This window comes from Onychomys torridus, chromosome 19 (genome assembly GCF_903995425.1).
Source record: "Onychomys torridus chromosome 19, mOncTor1.1, whole genome shotgun sequence".
Taxonomy (NCBI): Eukaryota; Metazoa; Chordata; class Mammalia; order Rodentia; family Cricetidae; genus Onychomys; species Onychomys torridus.
The window spans coordinates 48,753,736-48,771,566 of NC_050461.1; the positions used below are offsets into that span (position 1 = coordinate 48,753,736).

Below are 17,831 nucleotides of genomic sequence, written 5' to 3' on the forward strand. Positions count from 1 at the left end.
CATGTCCTTAATTGTCCCGTTAAAGGCCCTGTCACCAAATACAGGCAGGCACTTTGGGGTTAGGGCTTCCCATATGAGTTGGGAAGGAGGCATCATTCAGCCCAAAACAGAAGGACATGAATGTCTTGCAAGGATATCATCGCGTTCCTAGTGGGAGGCACTGTGCTCTGAGCTAAGCTGTGGCAGTCCGGAAGGGCAGGAGACAGTAGTGGACAGAATTTCACAGGTAAAGACTGTGACTGCTGAGCAACAGATCAACGCAGAGGTAAGAGGGGGCACCCTTGTTAAGCCTGCAGCACCCAGTCTGGGGGACAAACTAAAGGAAGCTGTGTTAAGGGAAAAGTAGGCCTATGATTATATGCATTTCTGTGTTTCCTCTAGATCCCAGCTCCACCCCTCCCTGTTTCTGTTTCTCCCATCTCCTCCAAACTGCTCCGTTGGCAGAAAGTCTGGTCTTCATTTGGTGTATCTTATCTTCCTTAAGAGAATCCCGGGAAACGAGTTCTTCCTGGCACTCCTCCCCTGCCCTGTACCGTCCCACTTCCCACCTCTGTCATTTCTGCACGGCCGTGGCAATTGTTCTTTTTGACTCTCTCATCTATTTACTAGTTCCTCTGTTTTTCTCAGTTAATGCCCCCCTCCACTCCCTCCACCCCCACCTCCCTACCCCCCACCCCCCACCCCCCGCATTTGCTGTCCTGTCCTGTTCTGTCTGTTATTGTCCTTGAGAATGCTTATGTCTGGGCCAGCAGGTAAACATGCCTGGGACCAAATTGGATGAATTAAGTTCAATCTTTGGGAACCACAGGGTAGAAGGAACTGATTCTAGCAATTTGTCCTCTGACCTTCATCCATTTGAGTACCCACAGAAACACTCTCACATACTCATGAGCCTGCACGCACGTGCACGTGTGTGTGTGTGTGTGTGTGTGTGTGTGTGTGTGTGTGTGTGTGTGTATTTACCTGTATGGGAATAATTTTTAAGGCAATCTATTTTGAAGGAAGGGAACACAAAGACACACCACTTTACAAACTACTCATGTGATGTGCTTTTGGAATGCTTTCTCCCAAAGACTAAAATATAAATAAATAACATAAATACAAGAATGAGGGAATCTACATAAAACACTATGCTAAAGATGACTTAGATAAATTTATGGATACTTATGATACAGATTATGATTTAAATTGTATGACTCAAGAGTCTTTTTATACCAAATCTGAGATGTTTAAGCAACAGCAACATTTTCTACATGGCACTTCTGAAATATTCAAGGATCTTGATAATTTGTCCCCGCTAATCCAGGATCCCATATTCTAAGTCCTCTGAGATGGGATGAGGTTTGCAAACTTGCACTCTAGGTGACCTCTGCGGGCAGTTCAGATACAGCTATATTAGGAAGAAAACTATATATCTGTGGCCAATATCAGGAGATGAAGGCTGGTCATGTGAATTGCAATTTTAGCCATTTTTAAATTTCTCTTAAGAGAGCAGCAGATGAGAGAGTCTATTGACTTTGCCTGTGGAGTTGATGAAACAGCAGTATCAGAGGAAGTTTTGGAAAGATGTGTCATACCCACAGTGTTGAAATGTCTCTCTTCCCTCCTCCCCTAACAAACAAACCAAAATAAAGTAGACAAAGGAAATGAACTGTGGGATGTGAATACAAACGCAGTATACTTATATTTTGAGTTGTCACAGTCCCAGTATATATATATAAAGACTTGTTTATGTACTATTTCTATTTACGTACTATTTGTCACTGAAGATGAATACTGACCCTCCACTCACCAATGCATCAGTGCCTCACTTGGACCCTTCAAGAGACTTATGGATGGATGACTACAGTGCTATTAGAAATAATATCACTAATTAGTTATATGCAAGCCAACCTACTAAAACTGGCAAAATATAAACAAGGTGTATAGAGCAATACTGTGCTCTGATTTATTAAAAAATAAATTAAGTATCAAGTATTCACAAAGAAATCACATAATTATAATTAGCCTAGTTAAATTTTTCTAGCTCTATATGATCCACAACCATAAAGTTTTATTCTCTTTGTGTGGGTGTTTGTATATGTTGATGTGTGCGTGTGTATGCACCGGTATGTGTGCATGTGTGTATGCATGTTGTTGTATGTACATGTTGATGTGTGTGTGATACGTGCATGGAGAAGCCAGAAGTCAGTGTTGGCTGTCATCCTTTATTGTTCTCTACCATATTTTTGAGACAGTCTCTTCACTAAAGCTGGAGCTCACGGACTCAGCTACACTGATTGGCCAAGGGCTTCAGGTGTTCTTCTGCCTCTGCCTCCCTAGTTGAGGGATGACAGACACACACCACCATGCCAAGCTTTTAAGTAGATGATGAGGGTCCAAACTGAGGGCATTGTGATTACACAGTGACCACTATAGGGCCGTCTCCTCAGACCTCAGGCTCTGTCCTCCTCAATGTATGGGACATCGCCCTCATCACCTCATAGTTTAAAAGTGAAACTACTTCAGTTTCTGTTTAATGTTCTACCTGTTTTTTAAGGAACACGAAAGTAAAGCTTGAATATGCAGAATAGTGACAAAAAGCTAAATAGACAACAAACAAAATCATTTTGGAGAATCTTAATCCTAAAAATTAATTCTCTTTACCTATAGGGGAATAAAAAGAAGATTGCCCTCTATAGCTATTTTTTTGTCTTCTCCAGCATGTCTAAGTTATTTTTATTTTGAATTTTTGAATATTTTTCAAAGAATTTACCAAAATCTTTACTGTAATCTTTAAAAATCAAATGATTGTAGAAGTATAGTATTGAAAAGAGTAAGTGGTCATTCTTCCTTACTTCTCCTATTTTTCCTTCTCTGGGGGAATTATATCAGAAAAATTAGCAATATTTAATTTTTACTTACCTCTGTCCATAAACAACCAGCTCATGTTGTTCATTTTTGAGGTTTAAAAACATTTATCTTATGTGCTTTTGCTTGTGTGTATATTTGTGTGCCACATGCATGCACATGTGAAACCAGAAAAGGGCACTGGATGTCCTAGAACTGGTGTTACATATAGACAGTGGTGAGCTGCCATGTAGGTGCTGGGACCAAACCCAGATCCTCTGGAAGAGCATCCAGTACTTTCAACTGCTGAGCCATGTCTCCCTCCCCAAATTCCTGATTTTAATATCTCAGACATTATCTGTTGAGCTCTCATTATAGAAGATGAGCAGTCATCTCAGCTCCCATCTATCCCCCTGTATGCTTATACTTCCTGAGTTTATGACATGTCTAGTCTGACAAAGGCCCAGATTTGAAGTAACCATAGCAAGTGATGCTCACATCGGGTCTACGGCTTATACAATGGCTTCTCCTTCTCGCACAAGTCCTTGTTTTTGTTGGACTTAACCATTTCCCATTGTTTGTTAATTCCCAGTTTAATAAAACGTTGGGGTTTTAGATCCTTATATTTCCACGCCACTTGTCAAGGTTTCCTAAGATCCGGACAAAGGCTCTGATATCCCACCAACAATTGTGCTACAGTATCAGTTCAGTCACACTCTTTGAAAACTACAATGTAGTCAGATGTATGCTCTTTATGAAAGGCGTCTGGAAGATGGGGAAATGGCTCAGTGAAAAAAGCACTCAGCACACAATCATGAGCATGAGCGTGTGAATTCAATAGGGGCAAGATGGAAGACAGAAACAGAAAATATCTTCAGAAAGTCATGGGTTGGTTAGCCGGGAAGAAACAGCCATGAACAAATAAAGAGACCCTGTCTCAAACCAAGAAGAAGACAAGGATGAAGACCCAATATTGTCCTGTGAACACCACATGCACAAGTCACACCTACATACATACCTTGCACAAAGATACACACCCTACACAAAAAATAAATTAAAGTTGTCTAGAATATAAATGCAGTAAACTTTAAGTACAGAAATAACACCCACAATTGTAAGCCTAAGTTGCTGCTCTCTACTGGCACCTTCACTGGATAGATTTCTTCTTGCCTGGTGGATGATCCAAGTGGACAGCCTCTTGGCTTAGCTTTGTCTTTGATAAGTTGCTGCAGTAGTTAATTCGAGAATGCTAAGCGTTAGCAGATAAAGACACCCCAGTAAATTGGCCTGTTGGATAACAACCACCCAATTTTCCCTGGGATTGGGACCCTTGTGACACTCAGCAAAGAAGAACCCCTCTTCTTTGTCTCTTGTTTCACAGACATGAGGAGCGACCATGGTCAATTCAATTTGGGCACCCACTGTGTTCTGTACGACAACAACTTAGTCTTGCAGGATGCTGACTCCATGCTCACAGAGCGGTGGGATTTCACCATTACCTTTCATTCTTCCTTCAAGCAGTGGATGATGAACCCATCCATCCATCGAGGTGATGAATATGTGTCAGGTCAGTGGTTTTCAAGAGGATGAAACTGTTTTCAAATAGCCTTGACTATAAATTGTGTCCCCTTGAGTCTAAGGATTTTGATCCCTAGCAGAGCGCTTGCCTAGCATGTGTGAGTCCTTGGGGTCTACTCCAGCACAATGAGAAAAAAAAAAAAGGGCAACTTGTCTACCCAGAGATGATATGTGGAGTTCTGTGAAATGGATAAGCATTTTTTTACCATCCATAATGGAGGCACTGAAGAAGTCTATGAACAAAGAAGGTAAATTGCTACATAGTTATTGTCTTCACTTTTCTGTATACAGATAGATGAGTCTATGATGGAAGTGGTCCAAGGCAATCAAGCTGTCACTGGGTGTCTCACTGATCCTCTGGGGAAGGGTGCTTTCGAGAAGGTTAGTGTTTGCTCCTGCTGCTTGCACATCACATACTTGGCAGCTACAGCAGAAAGGTCAGCTCAATAAGGGAGGTTCATGCACAGCCTCCATATGTGTCATCGCAATCTATTCACAGAAGGTCCTTTAATGTAGGTGAAGGGAATTGAGATCCCACGGGGAAAGTAGTATTACCCACTTGATCACTGAGAATTTTTTCTTGCCATGGTGTGCTCTCAGGTAGATTCCTACTGAGGGAGATGTATACATGCACACTCTTCCTATTCTAATAACTGTCTACGTGGTTCTCTTCTACAAATACTAAAATTGAAATGAATAATTGCATTTTTTTTTCTGAGAGAGGATTTCTCTGTGCAGTTTTGGTGCCTGTCCTGGATCTCACTCTGTAGACCAGGCTGGCCTCAAACTCACAGAGATCCACCTGGCTCTGCCTCCAGAGAGCTGGGATTAAAGGTGTGTGCCACCACTGCCCGGTTGAATAATTGCATTTTTTAAAGTTACCTTTCAGCTAACACATCTGTGATGATCACTGTCCAGAGTATACAGCATTCCAGAGTAAAGGATCCTGTAGATCCTCCTGTAACCATCCCACCCTGACCCTGAATGGAATGATTTACCATCACTGCGATTTTCCCAAGAACCCTCCAAGTGTGCCCTAAGACACCACCATTCACTTTCACCTGAGTGGGTCCAGGAGAAATTCTTCATGCTGGGTGCAAGCTTTTCTTTAACTAGCCATATAAAGCACTACATGGGAGCATAAGAATGGGATTACTTCTACATTGCTCTTTCTACTCTGGGATGGGATTGGTAAGGTACAGTCACAGGTACGTTTTACTAAAAGAAATGTTCTGACTTGTCTTATAATATAGCACCCCTGGACATTTAACCAGGGAGGTCGGCTCCTAAACCTACAGAACATGCATCTTTTAAATCAGGGAAAGAAATACATATTACAAAGGGATTTGATGAGCTTTCTGCTTCCTGCTACCCAAGTCCAATTAGAATAATGGTATCAATGCAGTGGATCAGTGTGGCATCCTGCAGAATAGCAAAATGATTGGCTGGTCAGACTTCATTAGAGTAGCAGGAAAATTGATACAATCCCTTTGCAGTGCTCTTCGTGACGTTTTATAGAAATGAAAATTGCATCTAATTGCCTTGCCAAGGGTACAGGGAAGATGTCCAGGCCAGGATCTGCATACTAAGTCCAAGGGGTTGTTTGTATTTGCACAAGCAGAGACATTCATCTGGAAATGGAGGGTGGTTGACTTCACAACGTGATTGTAATCTACTTTTATCCTCTGTATCCCATCTGGCATGAGTGAATGACAAAATGGTAAGAAGCACTCTTAAGTCTCAGATGGAGGTGCTTACACTTGTGTGTTCCCAGGTATTTGGGACTGCATACTGTTTACCATCCCAAGAGAACCTGAGGGTCAGGGCCAGGTTCCATCTGTTCTTCCTACCAGACTTGTCCTTACTTGTCCTGGGAGAATCAGCAGAGATTTACCAGGCCTTAGCTATAATGTCTCTCCTAGACATTTGAGACATTGGGTTTAAATATGCTGATAGACAACATCTTAAACACATATAGAAAGTGAGAGAGCTACAGCACATGCATCATGCCAGGCAACAAATAGACCTGGATGAAGAGTACCACTGACATCAAGTCATCCAGAATCAAAACAAAATCCGGTCACTTCTGAAACACTGGGTATTTCTACTTCCTGGGAATCTTGGCCACAGCCTTAACTGCTTTTGAGAAGGTTCTGAGCGAGATAGTTTTCACTGTGGCCAATTTCTCAAACCCTTCTTCAGTGGTACCTGATTTTTCTTTTCAAAATACATAGACTAGTCAATGTGGTTAGATCTGAAAACATAGGCTGTGTGTCCCCACTTTGTCCACTTGGATTGTTTCTGCTAAATACACCTTGAGATTTTCTTCCATAAATGTCACTATACTATTGGCATTATAGGTGTCCTACAGTCTTTGGTATGGTCTTCAATATCATAACTAAGGTCATTGCTGTGATGAAGTATGTGAGGCTGGGAAATTCATAGAGAAAAAGTTTATTTAGCCCCATTTCTAGGAATGTAAAGCTTGATGCTGGTGCTTGGTGCTAGTGTTGGCTTGGCTCTGTCAAGGATCTGAGGGTGAACAGTAAAGGCAGCTTCTATGACCCTATTTTTTCAAAAAGGAATCTGGTGTGTGATTTGGGAGCCCAGGATGCTCTGATAACCGCTTTTCCCTCACAAATCCTTCCTTAACAACTTCTAAGGACAGAACTTTCAAAGGCTTTAGAAGGACACGTTTCACCCCACCTCCTCAAGGCTCCAGCATCTTCCAACATCACTTTTCAGAGAACCTAGCATCCAGCACAGGAGCGTGTGTGTGTGTGTGTGTGTGTGTGTGTGTGTGTGTGTGTGTGTGTATGTGTGTGTTGGGGGGTGCTGTCCAACAAATCAGAACATGTGTAGTTAAGACATGATGTGAAAGATAAATCTGGAGCTCATTTCTTTGTAGATGTTCCTTTTTCATTTCAACAGCAGTTAAAATAATCTCTTCAGTAATCTGAAATGTCAGGAGGATGATGCAACTCCTTCTGCCTCAGCTGGAAGTTTTCTGTTTTGAATGGGTTGGGTGTGTCCTCTCTGAGCTATCCTCTTCTACTTTATAGTGGTGGTGATCTCATCTCTGTTCTTTTTCTGGGAGACTGTTTACTAGATGTTGGATTTTGGGGGGTAGTTTTCTCTCTTATTTCTACTCTCATTTTCAAAATCTGTTATTCATTCTAGAGAATGACTTTACCCTACTGTTTGTTCTTTATGATTTCTTACAAAAAAAAATCACAATTTTCATCTTTGATTGTTTTTTGTTTTTTTGTCACATCAGGCTGCAGCATCTGTCTTATTTACACTCAAACAATGTCCTAAACAGCCCTCAGGGTGTTAATCTGGGCACCTGAAATAGCTCAGTTTCCTCTGAAAACATTTTTTGTTTATTGTTTCTCCTTCTCCTTTTCTATGGCCATTCTTCTCGTGTAGCTGCTGATTCTTGGATCTCCTGTATGTTTAAGGAAGAACAGGAGAGGTTTTCTTCCTGTTGTATCTAAATCTGATTTTTAGAAAATATTTTCTAGCCTTGTAAGTATATAACTGGAAGATAGATGGATAAGGATGAGCTGTTGCTTAATAAGCATCTCAATGGGAGTCCTCAATTGACAGATGGAGGAGAGCTTTACTCTTGGGCACCAACATTTGCAAGAGAAACCTTCTGAATTTCCATGGAGCGAATTTAGATGCATCAGGAGGCTCCATCACATTTGCTCCTCCCCACCCTCCTCACTTCAGTCCTTGGCAAACCAGGAATGTCACTGATTCTAGTGTTATGTAGATAAGGTGGGGTGGGAAGGGCAGCTCTGATCCATCCCCTTCTGCTTTGCTACCTGGCCTTTTTGATGGCCTTGTTCATGAATAAACACAAATAGAGGTATACATACTTTATTTAGTCTTCAAGAAATCTGCAAAAGCTTCTTCCTTAGTAAAAGTCCTCACGTCCAATCTCTCTGTTTATCTATCTATCTATCTATCTATCTATCTATCTATCTATCTATCTATCTTTCTATCTATCTATCTATCTATCTACCAGCTATCTATCTATCTATCTATCTATCTATCTATCTTCTATCATCATCTATCTATCTATCTTCCATCCATTTATCTATCTATCTATCATCTATATATGATCTATCTAATAGTCATCTATCTATCATCTATCTACTTGAAGAGATGTATTGTGAATTATTGGCTCATGTGATTTTAAAGTCTAGAAATTCCACCATCAGCTTACAGACATAAGCTAAAGATTCAGAAGATAGCTCCTGCTATGATCATAGTCCACTTACAAAGACCCTAGCACTAGGGACGCTGACCACACAAAATCCCATTCTCTTTTAGCTTTCCTCTTGGTGAGTATACTCCATGATAACCCTTGCCTAATTGCTTCAGTATGTGCTGCAACTTTATTTTTTAAATTCTATTATTTCTCCTGCAGCTAGAACTCAGTAATCTCTAAGAAAACTGGCTAGTTCAGAGATAACTCTCAGAGCTTGCCTTTTGGTTTAGTTTTCAGGTAGAAATTACTGTTTTCCAGCTTTCCCCAATTGCCATACTAATCTTTTCTTCTCTGAAAAATCATTTTAGGGCTGGAGAGATGGCTCAGAGGCTGGCTGTTCTTCCAATGATCCTGTGTTCAATTCCCAGCAACCACATGGTGGATCACAACCATCTGTAATGAGATCTGGTGCCCTCTTCTGGCCTGCAGGGATACATGTACGTAGAACACTATATACATACTAAATAAATATTTTTAAAAAGTCTTTGTATTTCTTCCTTTTTGCTAACTTTGTGCTTAATTCTCTTTCTGACTTCGTGAAGTATAAGGTTGTTTACATGAAATCATCAGTCTTATAGAATAGGTATATGTCACATTTGAGAAAAGCTGAAGTTTGTCTAATATTATATAAAACACAGGAATCTATTTAAGACTAAAGTTTCAGTCAGAATAAAAACCTCTTTTGTTGTTGTTGTTGGTCAGGGGAGGTCAAGAAACACCTCAAACAATATAGGTTATCGTGGTTGCCTTTGGTACCTTCCAGAAAAAGAAGATAAGTCCTTATTGCTGAAGACACCACACACTGGGCTTGGGGAGTCTATCTGGGTAGCCTGCTCCCTGAGTACTGTCTCTCATAGTATTGGAAGGAGCCATGCAAACTGCCAAGATGAAAAAACAAAGAAACAATAGTCCTATCCATCTATCAAACCTACGGACCACAATACTGACTAGCAAGATAGTCTGAAAAATGCAATAGCGGCACTTAATATCTTGGGAGTAACCAATAGCTACCTAATTGGATTTGAATCACACTCAATAGGAGAGAATCCATGCTTGGCTGTAAGGTTGGCCAGCCACCCATGACTGGGGAGGCCACGGATCCTAGAGGAGAACATACTACTACCACTTTCCTACACCAGTATAATCTCTCACTGCACTCTAAACACATCCATAGATACGTGGAGCTCTCAGCCCTCACCAAATAAGCTTCTTTTATGCAGCAGAGGGAGCCTGTTACAGAAAGCTACAACTAGTCAAAATGCAGGGATCAAGTGACCATGAGGTGCTGGCCACCAATTGCTACACTGATAACAACACAGTCCCTATACTTAAAGCTCAAGAGACCATGTGAAAGAAAAGGGAAGCATGATTGTAAGAGCCAGAGGGCCAGGAGCCTGCTGTGAGCTTTAGTCTTTAAAATAAAGAAGACTTGAATTGGGGGAGGGGGGGAGCGGTAAGCAGAGAGGAGGTGGTGTTGGAGTCCATCTAGGTTTCCTAGCGGCTGTACCAAGCAGGACTGCATAAGAAGTTGACTGGACCATGGGCCTGGGTACCAGATGTTTGGAAGAGTCTACACTTAGATGGATCTGGCAAGGGGGAGGTCCTTTGCTCCTCCCCTTGGCATGGTTATAAAAACGCCCTTTGGAATAAAGTTCTGGGATGGTAGATAAGGATCCAGGCCCACCCGAAGTTATCCTGTGTTTTTATCTGTTTCTCTCCCCCTCCTTATTTCTACCTAAATCTCTTATTTATCATTCCTCAAGAGTCTCTGGGGTAAATAAATGTGGGAGTTGGTCTCCCACAAGGTGGTTGATCTGGGAGGAATTTGGGAGCGAAGCAGGAGTGAATATGATCAAAATACACTGTATGAAATCCTCAAAGGGTTGATAATATGTATTAAAATATTAAATATTAACATGTATATATTAAAATCACTGATTTTGCTTGGATAGTTCCACTCTACAGCCCTGAATCTTGCTATTGTTGAGTCTTGAGCATTGGTGAAAATAAGGAAGGATGGAGGGCAAGAAGATCACAGGATGACTTTCTACAGCCTTTGGATTTGAGATTTTCCTAACGTTTCCTAACAGTGTAGCCTTGGTACAGCACTGTCTGACAGCGACTCCATCGCCCGGTGGCAGAGCATGCAGAGTGTGCCTAGTGTACATGGCTGAAGTGAGGCGCTGTCCAAAGTCGGAACGCAGGAGCTGTGCACTGAGTAGAGTTGGCTCTTAGCTTTAGTAGCTCCAGCAGAAGTAGGAAGCAGCATGTTGCCATCTTCTGGTGAGATGGGGTCATTCTTTTGTTGCACTCACTGGAAAGTCTGAGGGTGGAACACATGCGGTCAACTTTTAGTGTGCATCCATCCATGCAAGTGCATGTGGGGGTCAAAAGTGGACAGTAGGCATTTTCTATTGCTCTCTACCTTATTTTTATGAGATGGATATATCCTTGAGCCCAGAGCTCTATGTTTCTGCCAGACTGTCTAGTCAGTGAGCTCCTAGGGCCTGTCTGTTTCCATCCCCACCCCACCACTGGGGGTTCACACACATGCTGCCACACATGTGGGAATCTGGGATCTGAACTCAGGTCCTCATGCCTGCACACCAAACAGTTCACTCACTGCCATCTCCCCCAACCAATAATAATAGGCTTTGCAGCTGCTGTTGGAAGGTCCTGACTTTACTTCCTAGGGTCAAATGGTCACTGGGTCCTCCATCTGTGGCCCCAGAATCATTTCAGCATTTTCTACCAACTTCTCAGCTTCATGGTTTGCTTTACACAACTTATCACAAGGCTTCTGGACTTCACGCAGTTGCCATCCCATAGTGAAGGGCTGACTTGCTCTTATCAAGCCTCTGGTCTCTCCCAGTGACCACGTTTCTTTCAGACAGCACATGTTTTCCCTATGGGATATGCACAGAAGGCCAGAGAGGTACCCAACTCTGAAGCATCATCAAACTGATTCCTTCGTCAACCATGATGTCACGTGAGGACATAGTCACACAGGTCTCTGTTTCCCAGGTCTATACTGTTTCACAGATGTGCTCCCCTGCCAATGGGGGGCTCTCTGTCTTGACTGGGCCATCTCTTTGTGATGCAACATCTCAGAGAACACACTTCCTGATTGGCAGGGGCTATGACAAAGAATACATATGAAATCCAGATGGCCGTCATCTAGCGCACTAAGCTCATTTTGAATAACATGATACAGCAGCTAGCAGTTTGAAGACTTGCTGAACCCCAGGACACCCAGCACACACTCGGGTTCTTTAATTGGACCATCCTCCTTTTCTCTCTCAAATCTTTTGGACATATTTGTCATGGTAAAATGCTTTGCTAACAAAGGCGTGCTCCCACAGTTTTACAGCGATTAATCATTTCTCCTTCCCTATCGCGCATGGCGTTGTGCTGTCGCATGCTTGCTGGTACTTTTCCAGGAGGAAATCTGTCTGAGATTAGCTCTTCCTCTTCTGCTCTTGTGTTCTTGGCTCTTCTTTATAATCTCTGTCTTTCCTCTTCACACTGTGTTAAATTCTCTTTGTTCTCTCCCCAATGCACAGACTCCTTTGTGGTGATGCTTTCCTGGGACAGCTCAGTCATTTCCTTATTGTGTCCTTGTGATGGTCACAAACACTTTTAGTGTGATAGTTCAGAAATGAGTGAAAGCCCTGTAAGGTAACATTTTTGGGGATCCTGTGGTCTGGGAGATGGCTCAGTCAGGAAAGCACTTACCACACAAACATAATGGCCCCAGAAGCCCTTCGAAAGGTAGAAAGCCTAGCAGGGTGGGTGGTGCATATCTAATTCCAGCACTGGGGAGGTGGAGACAACCAGGTCCTGGGAGTTCTCTGGCCAGCCAGGCTAGCCTAACCAGCAGGCCTAAGGGCGCAGTTAGGTGACTCAAAGAGCAATGTGGATGGCTTTAAGGAATGGCACTGACGGGTTGGGGATTTAGTTCAGTGGTAGAGCGCTTGCAAGCTCAAGGCCCTAGGTTCGGTCCTCAGCTCTGAAGGAAAAAAAAAAGGAATGACATTGATGTTATTCTCTTCTCTGGCCTCTGCACTCACATGCCAGCACACACACACACACACACACACACACACACACACACACACAACCACACACACACTAAAAGAATCCATATCCTATTAAAAATATGATTTTTATGTTTGTGCCTGTGACCCTTCATAGTCCTCTTATCTTTTTATTTGTCAAATAAAACAAAGGTTACTATATATCATGCAATGTGGGCAAACATTTTCTGTGTTTTTAACGTGAATTCATTATGAGGTCAGCAAGTCGTTGCTCCATTTTATAGGTAAAGGAAAAAAGGATCAGAAACCAAAAGTAATAATAAGTCCCATGCCCCTAGGCAGGGTAAGAGGAGAATGCAGAAATACCTCAGTCTAAACTTCATCTTCTTCCCTTAACGTGATAGAGTCTTTTGACACTAGAGAGCCACACTTATACTATTGCTATATAAAGTTTAAATGAACCCAAAGACATAATCCATGGCTTACTACTGTGTTCTCAAAATATGGTGATTATAAATCAGGACTGGCCAACAAAATTGTTGGTGTTGACAGGAACCTATGTCTGTGATGTTCCTGTGACCCACATCGGATGACTGAGCAAATGAAACATGACCAGCATGTCAGGTTTCTTGGTTAGGCTTTTTCTTGCTATTTTAAAATACCCTTGCCATAAGCAACTTAGGGAGGAAAGGGCTTACACTTCCAGGCAACAGTCCATCACTGAGGGCAGCCAAGGCAGAAACTCCAAGAGGGCAGGAACCTGGAGGCAGGAACTGAAGCAGAGGCATCAAGGTACACTGCTGACTGGCTTGCACTTTGTGCTTGGCTCAGTCTGATCTCTTACATCATCCGGGACCACCTGCCCAGTGGTGACCCCACCCACAATGGGGTGGACTCTCCCTCATCAATCATCAATCAGTGACTCACCCTACAGGCCAGTCTAAGGGGACATTTTCTCAATTAAGATTGTTTTCTTTCCAAATGGCCTGAGCTTGTGTTAAGTAGATAAAACATGAGCCAGCACAAGAAAAGGAGAAATTGTAATTTTTTTCGGGTGACTCAAATTTAAATATAATTAATCAAATATGAATTACATGTTGAATAGAAGATGAGTGACCACTCAAGATTTCCCTTAATGGTGTCTCATTATGGCGGCATTACACATCACCTGCTTACCTTCAGGTCTCCTGCCCTGCTCGTTCAGTTCATCAACTTAAATTACTGTGAGGACAAAAGAAACACCTTCCTTGAGTTCCTGATCATTACCATAGGAGTGAGTGCTAAGAGCATTTCCTTTTAGATATTAACTCAAGAACCATCTTATCACACAGTAGAGTCTCCTGCTCTTCCTTAACTCCACTTAGTGCTAAAACCTCAGCACCTTTGTCTTTAATTTAGACTTAATTAGCCTCAGGGTGTAATGTAAAGGTTTTCTTTTCACACCACTAATTCCCAGCTTATTTAGTTTGCAGTGCGGCTTCTTACTCTCTGTTTGCTTTGGATGCGCTCATTTCGTGTTTACAGTGCAAGGGTGAGAGGTTTTATTCTTGCCCATTTTGGGGCCTCGCCTATGTTAGAAATCACTCCTTTTCAAAAACGATTTTTTTATGTGTGTGTGTGTGTGTGTGTGTATGCGTGTTTGCACATTTGCATGTAGGTACAGTCAGGGGCCATCGAGGGCATCAAATCCCCTTTGGTGCCGGATTTACATGTGGTGGTAAGCTGTCCAACATGGATGCAGGGCGCAGAACTCAGGCCTTATGCAAAAGTGGCAAGAGTTCTTTATGCTGAGCCCTCTCTACATACAGCCCTTAGAAGCCTCTCTTACATATAAACAGTAAATGCAGAAAAGTTCATAGTCAATAGAGGAAAGCTGTTTCTCATAAAAAAATTTAAATGCACTTCTCAAACCATTCAGTAAACAACAACATAATGAAATCTGTTTGCTAAAGAAAAACTAAAAGTTATGTAAAGACATAACACATTATGTGTTTCTGTATTATCTTTTTAATCTCATTTTTATTGAAAATAATTGTTTTTATATGATATGTTCTGATCATGGCTTCCCCTCTCCCAACTCCTCCCAAATCCTCTCCACTTTCCCACCCATCCAACTCCTTGATGTATCATTTATTTGATTTTGTGTTGTCATGGCCATCCTCTCAGGAAACAAGATGATCTATGAAGACGCCTTTGGCTATCAGACTACTGAGACAAAGAGCCTCAGGAATTAAATTTCTCCAGGAATCTCATGCTGGGGGAAAGAAAGATTGGAGCCAGAGGAGGAACTTGACTTCCAGGAAGAGATTTCACAAAGTTCTGACAATTTTTCTGACTTCCTTGCAGATTAAATTGGAGCTAATGATTGATCGACAGTGAGCGGGACTCTATCTTGACTAGGACCATATAACTACACATACTTCTCGATGTCTGTTCACACCCAAGCCTCATATCAGTACCCTAAAGATGGACTGGACCTGAGTATGTAGTCATTGGACCTCTTTATTTATCCTTTTCCGGTGTGCTTACATTGAATCAACTTTTCCCTGTTTTTCAGTGTTGTCTTTTTGATTAATGAATTGAGCATAGGTGGCTGAGCCTGACTCATTGGTGCTTCCAGAATCCCAAAATCTCAATTAATATACAACACATTTTTTATCACAATAATGGTCTAACATTCTCATGAAATCATATATCTTACTAAATCAGTCACAGGAGGGCTCTGGAGAGATGGCTCAGCAGTGAAAAACACTTGCTGCTCTTCCAGTGGACTGGAGTTCAGTTCCCAGCACCCACAGCAAGCAGCTCACAACTGCCTGTTGTTGTTTTCTGTCAGCTGATATTTAATCTACTGATATTAATTATCATCTGCTGCCCCATCAGTGTCCGAGTGGCTGAGGCCTGGCAGGGCTTCAGGTCCTAAGTTTAAATTAAATCTCCATCATTCTATTTATCAATAAGACTCAGAAGTTGAAGGCTAAGGTGAAAACCTGATAGCTCAGACAGGTATCAGCTGATTAGCAACTAGTTGACATTGCTTTTTGGCTGTAGACACCACAAGAGATGCATCTTTTCCCTCGTCCCAGAACTAAGAGAGCGCAAACCCTTTCCTTCCTGTGTATCTTCTCTATCAAAATTGCTGGCTTCTCTAGGGCCAGTCAAGGTCAGCTAGTTTCTGGTTCTGCCCCTTGATTCAAGGTATAGCTTTATTGGGCAGTCTCAGGAGTGTCAGAGTGCAATCAAAATATCCCACAACAGCCTGAAACTCCAGGTACAGGGAATCTGGCACCCATTTCTGGCCTCCACAGGTACCTGCACTCACATATACATATACACCCCACCCCCAACACACCATCCAAAAGATATAGAAGTAAATAATACACACGTGCAAATAAATATACACATAAACACATAAATTTAAATTAAATTGAAGTAAGTTATCACTTTCTAAGAGCATATTTTATGCTGATGTATGGTACATCTAGGATTATTTTGATAAAGGCCAGTTTAGATTAAATAATGAACTGTTCATTTCAAGTGAATATTTCTACTACGGGATGCATCAGTATATTTTAGTCCCCAGATGAAAAATGTTCAAATTTTGTGCACTTTGCATTGGTGATGTTAGGACCAGCCCAGTGACCTGATGTCATCTTATGTAAAACACCCTTTAAGAGGAAAAAAACCCTCCCCCTCCTTCTTCCTCTCCACCTACTTCTCTTCACAAAGCTGCTCACACCTCTATAGTGATATTTTATTTGTATTGAAATGTGATTTTATTTATATGTTAATAAAGTTGCCTTGAGGTCACAGCAAGCCAGAGCAGAAACTGGGCGGTAGTGGTGCACGCCTTTAATCCCAGCACTTGGGAGGCAGAGCTAGGTAGATCTCTGTGTGTTCAAGGACACAGCCAACATGGCACATACACAGGCTTGATCATTAGTCCCATAGAAATACTTAAGTGAAAGAAGAAAGATGTTTGTGGTTACATAAAAATCACCCAAATTTGACTAACGAGTCCGCTTATTAAAGAAGTCATCCATGACCAAAAGCACTATACCATTAGTTAAGTGCTATTCTCATTTTGACCATATCCAAAAAGTGAGAAATAACTCAAAACTAGAATGTGGCCAGGTGCCTTGCCAGTTTGATGTGAATGCCTAGAAAGTATGACGGGAAATAAAGAATTCTGCTCTCCTTCAAGAAAACTTTCCAGAAGGAGGCGGGGGGCCAAGAAATCCACCAGCCTGCTTGGTGGCTGCTGGAGAAGGGGCAAGGCAAGGATCTTCTGAATGTTTTATCGAATGGACATAGTACAGAGAATATACAGGAAGATGAAGGAGCAGTCTGTGGTGTCATCTCCCAGCAGGTTTCAATGAGACAATCCTTGGATGTAAGAAAGAGGAGTGAAGGGGAGCTTTGCCACTACTCTACCATCAAATATGGAATTAAACATTCCCATTAAGGCAGTAAAACAAAAGCCAATTGCAAACATGGATTTCATTCGTACCATTGACAGATCTCTTCCCGTTGCTCTATCTTCTTTTTTTTGTTGCCGACCAGCCGACTCTGTTGTAGTTTCCTTCTTCTTTTCTAATTTTTTACTTTGTTTTTCCACCTCTGCCTTCAATCTCTTGTACTTGTCAGTCCTGTAAACCAGGACCCAGGTTATGCCCTCGGCTAGCAGCGCGGTGCACACGGAGATAAAAACAATGAGCAGCGTGTCTGCAAACATGGTGCTCATCTTGTCCATCCGTCCCAGCGCTCCCACCCTTCACGGGGAAGCGCTCGGGAGCCAGTGAGAGAGACCTGGAAGACGCTTCTCGGGGCGATCCCCAAGGAACACTACAAACTTTTTTGTAGTTAGAGTTTTCCTGCCTGGCCCAGTCAGGACAAATCTCTCTTACCCGCCAGTCCCACAGTCACTCAGACCCAACCAAGAAAGCACACAGAAACTTACATTGTTTAGAAACTGTATGGCCATAGCAGGCTGCTTGTTATCTACTTCTTCTCTCTTAAATTAACCCATTTCTATTAGTCTATACTTTGCTACATGGCTTGTGGCTTACCAGTGTCTTTACATGTTGCTTTTCATGGTAGCAGCTGGC

The 17,831-nt window shown here is 42.1% G+C and overlaps 1 pseudogene; it reads right to left on the reverse strand.

The window, feature by feature from the left end:
- Positions 1-16,704: 16,704 nt before the first annotated feature.
- On the reverse strand, positions 16,705-17,467 carry LOC118570558 (annotated as a pseudogene).
- Positions 17,468-17,831: the final 364 nt, after the last annotated feature.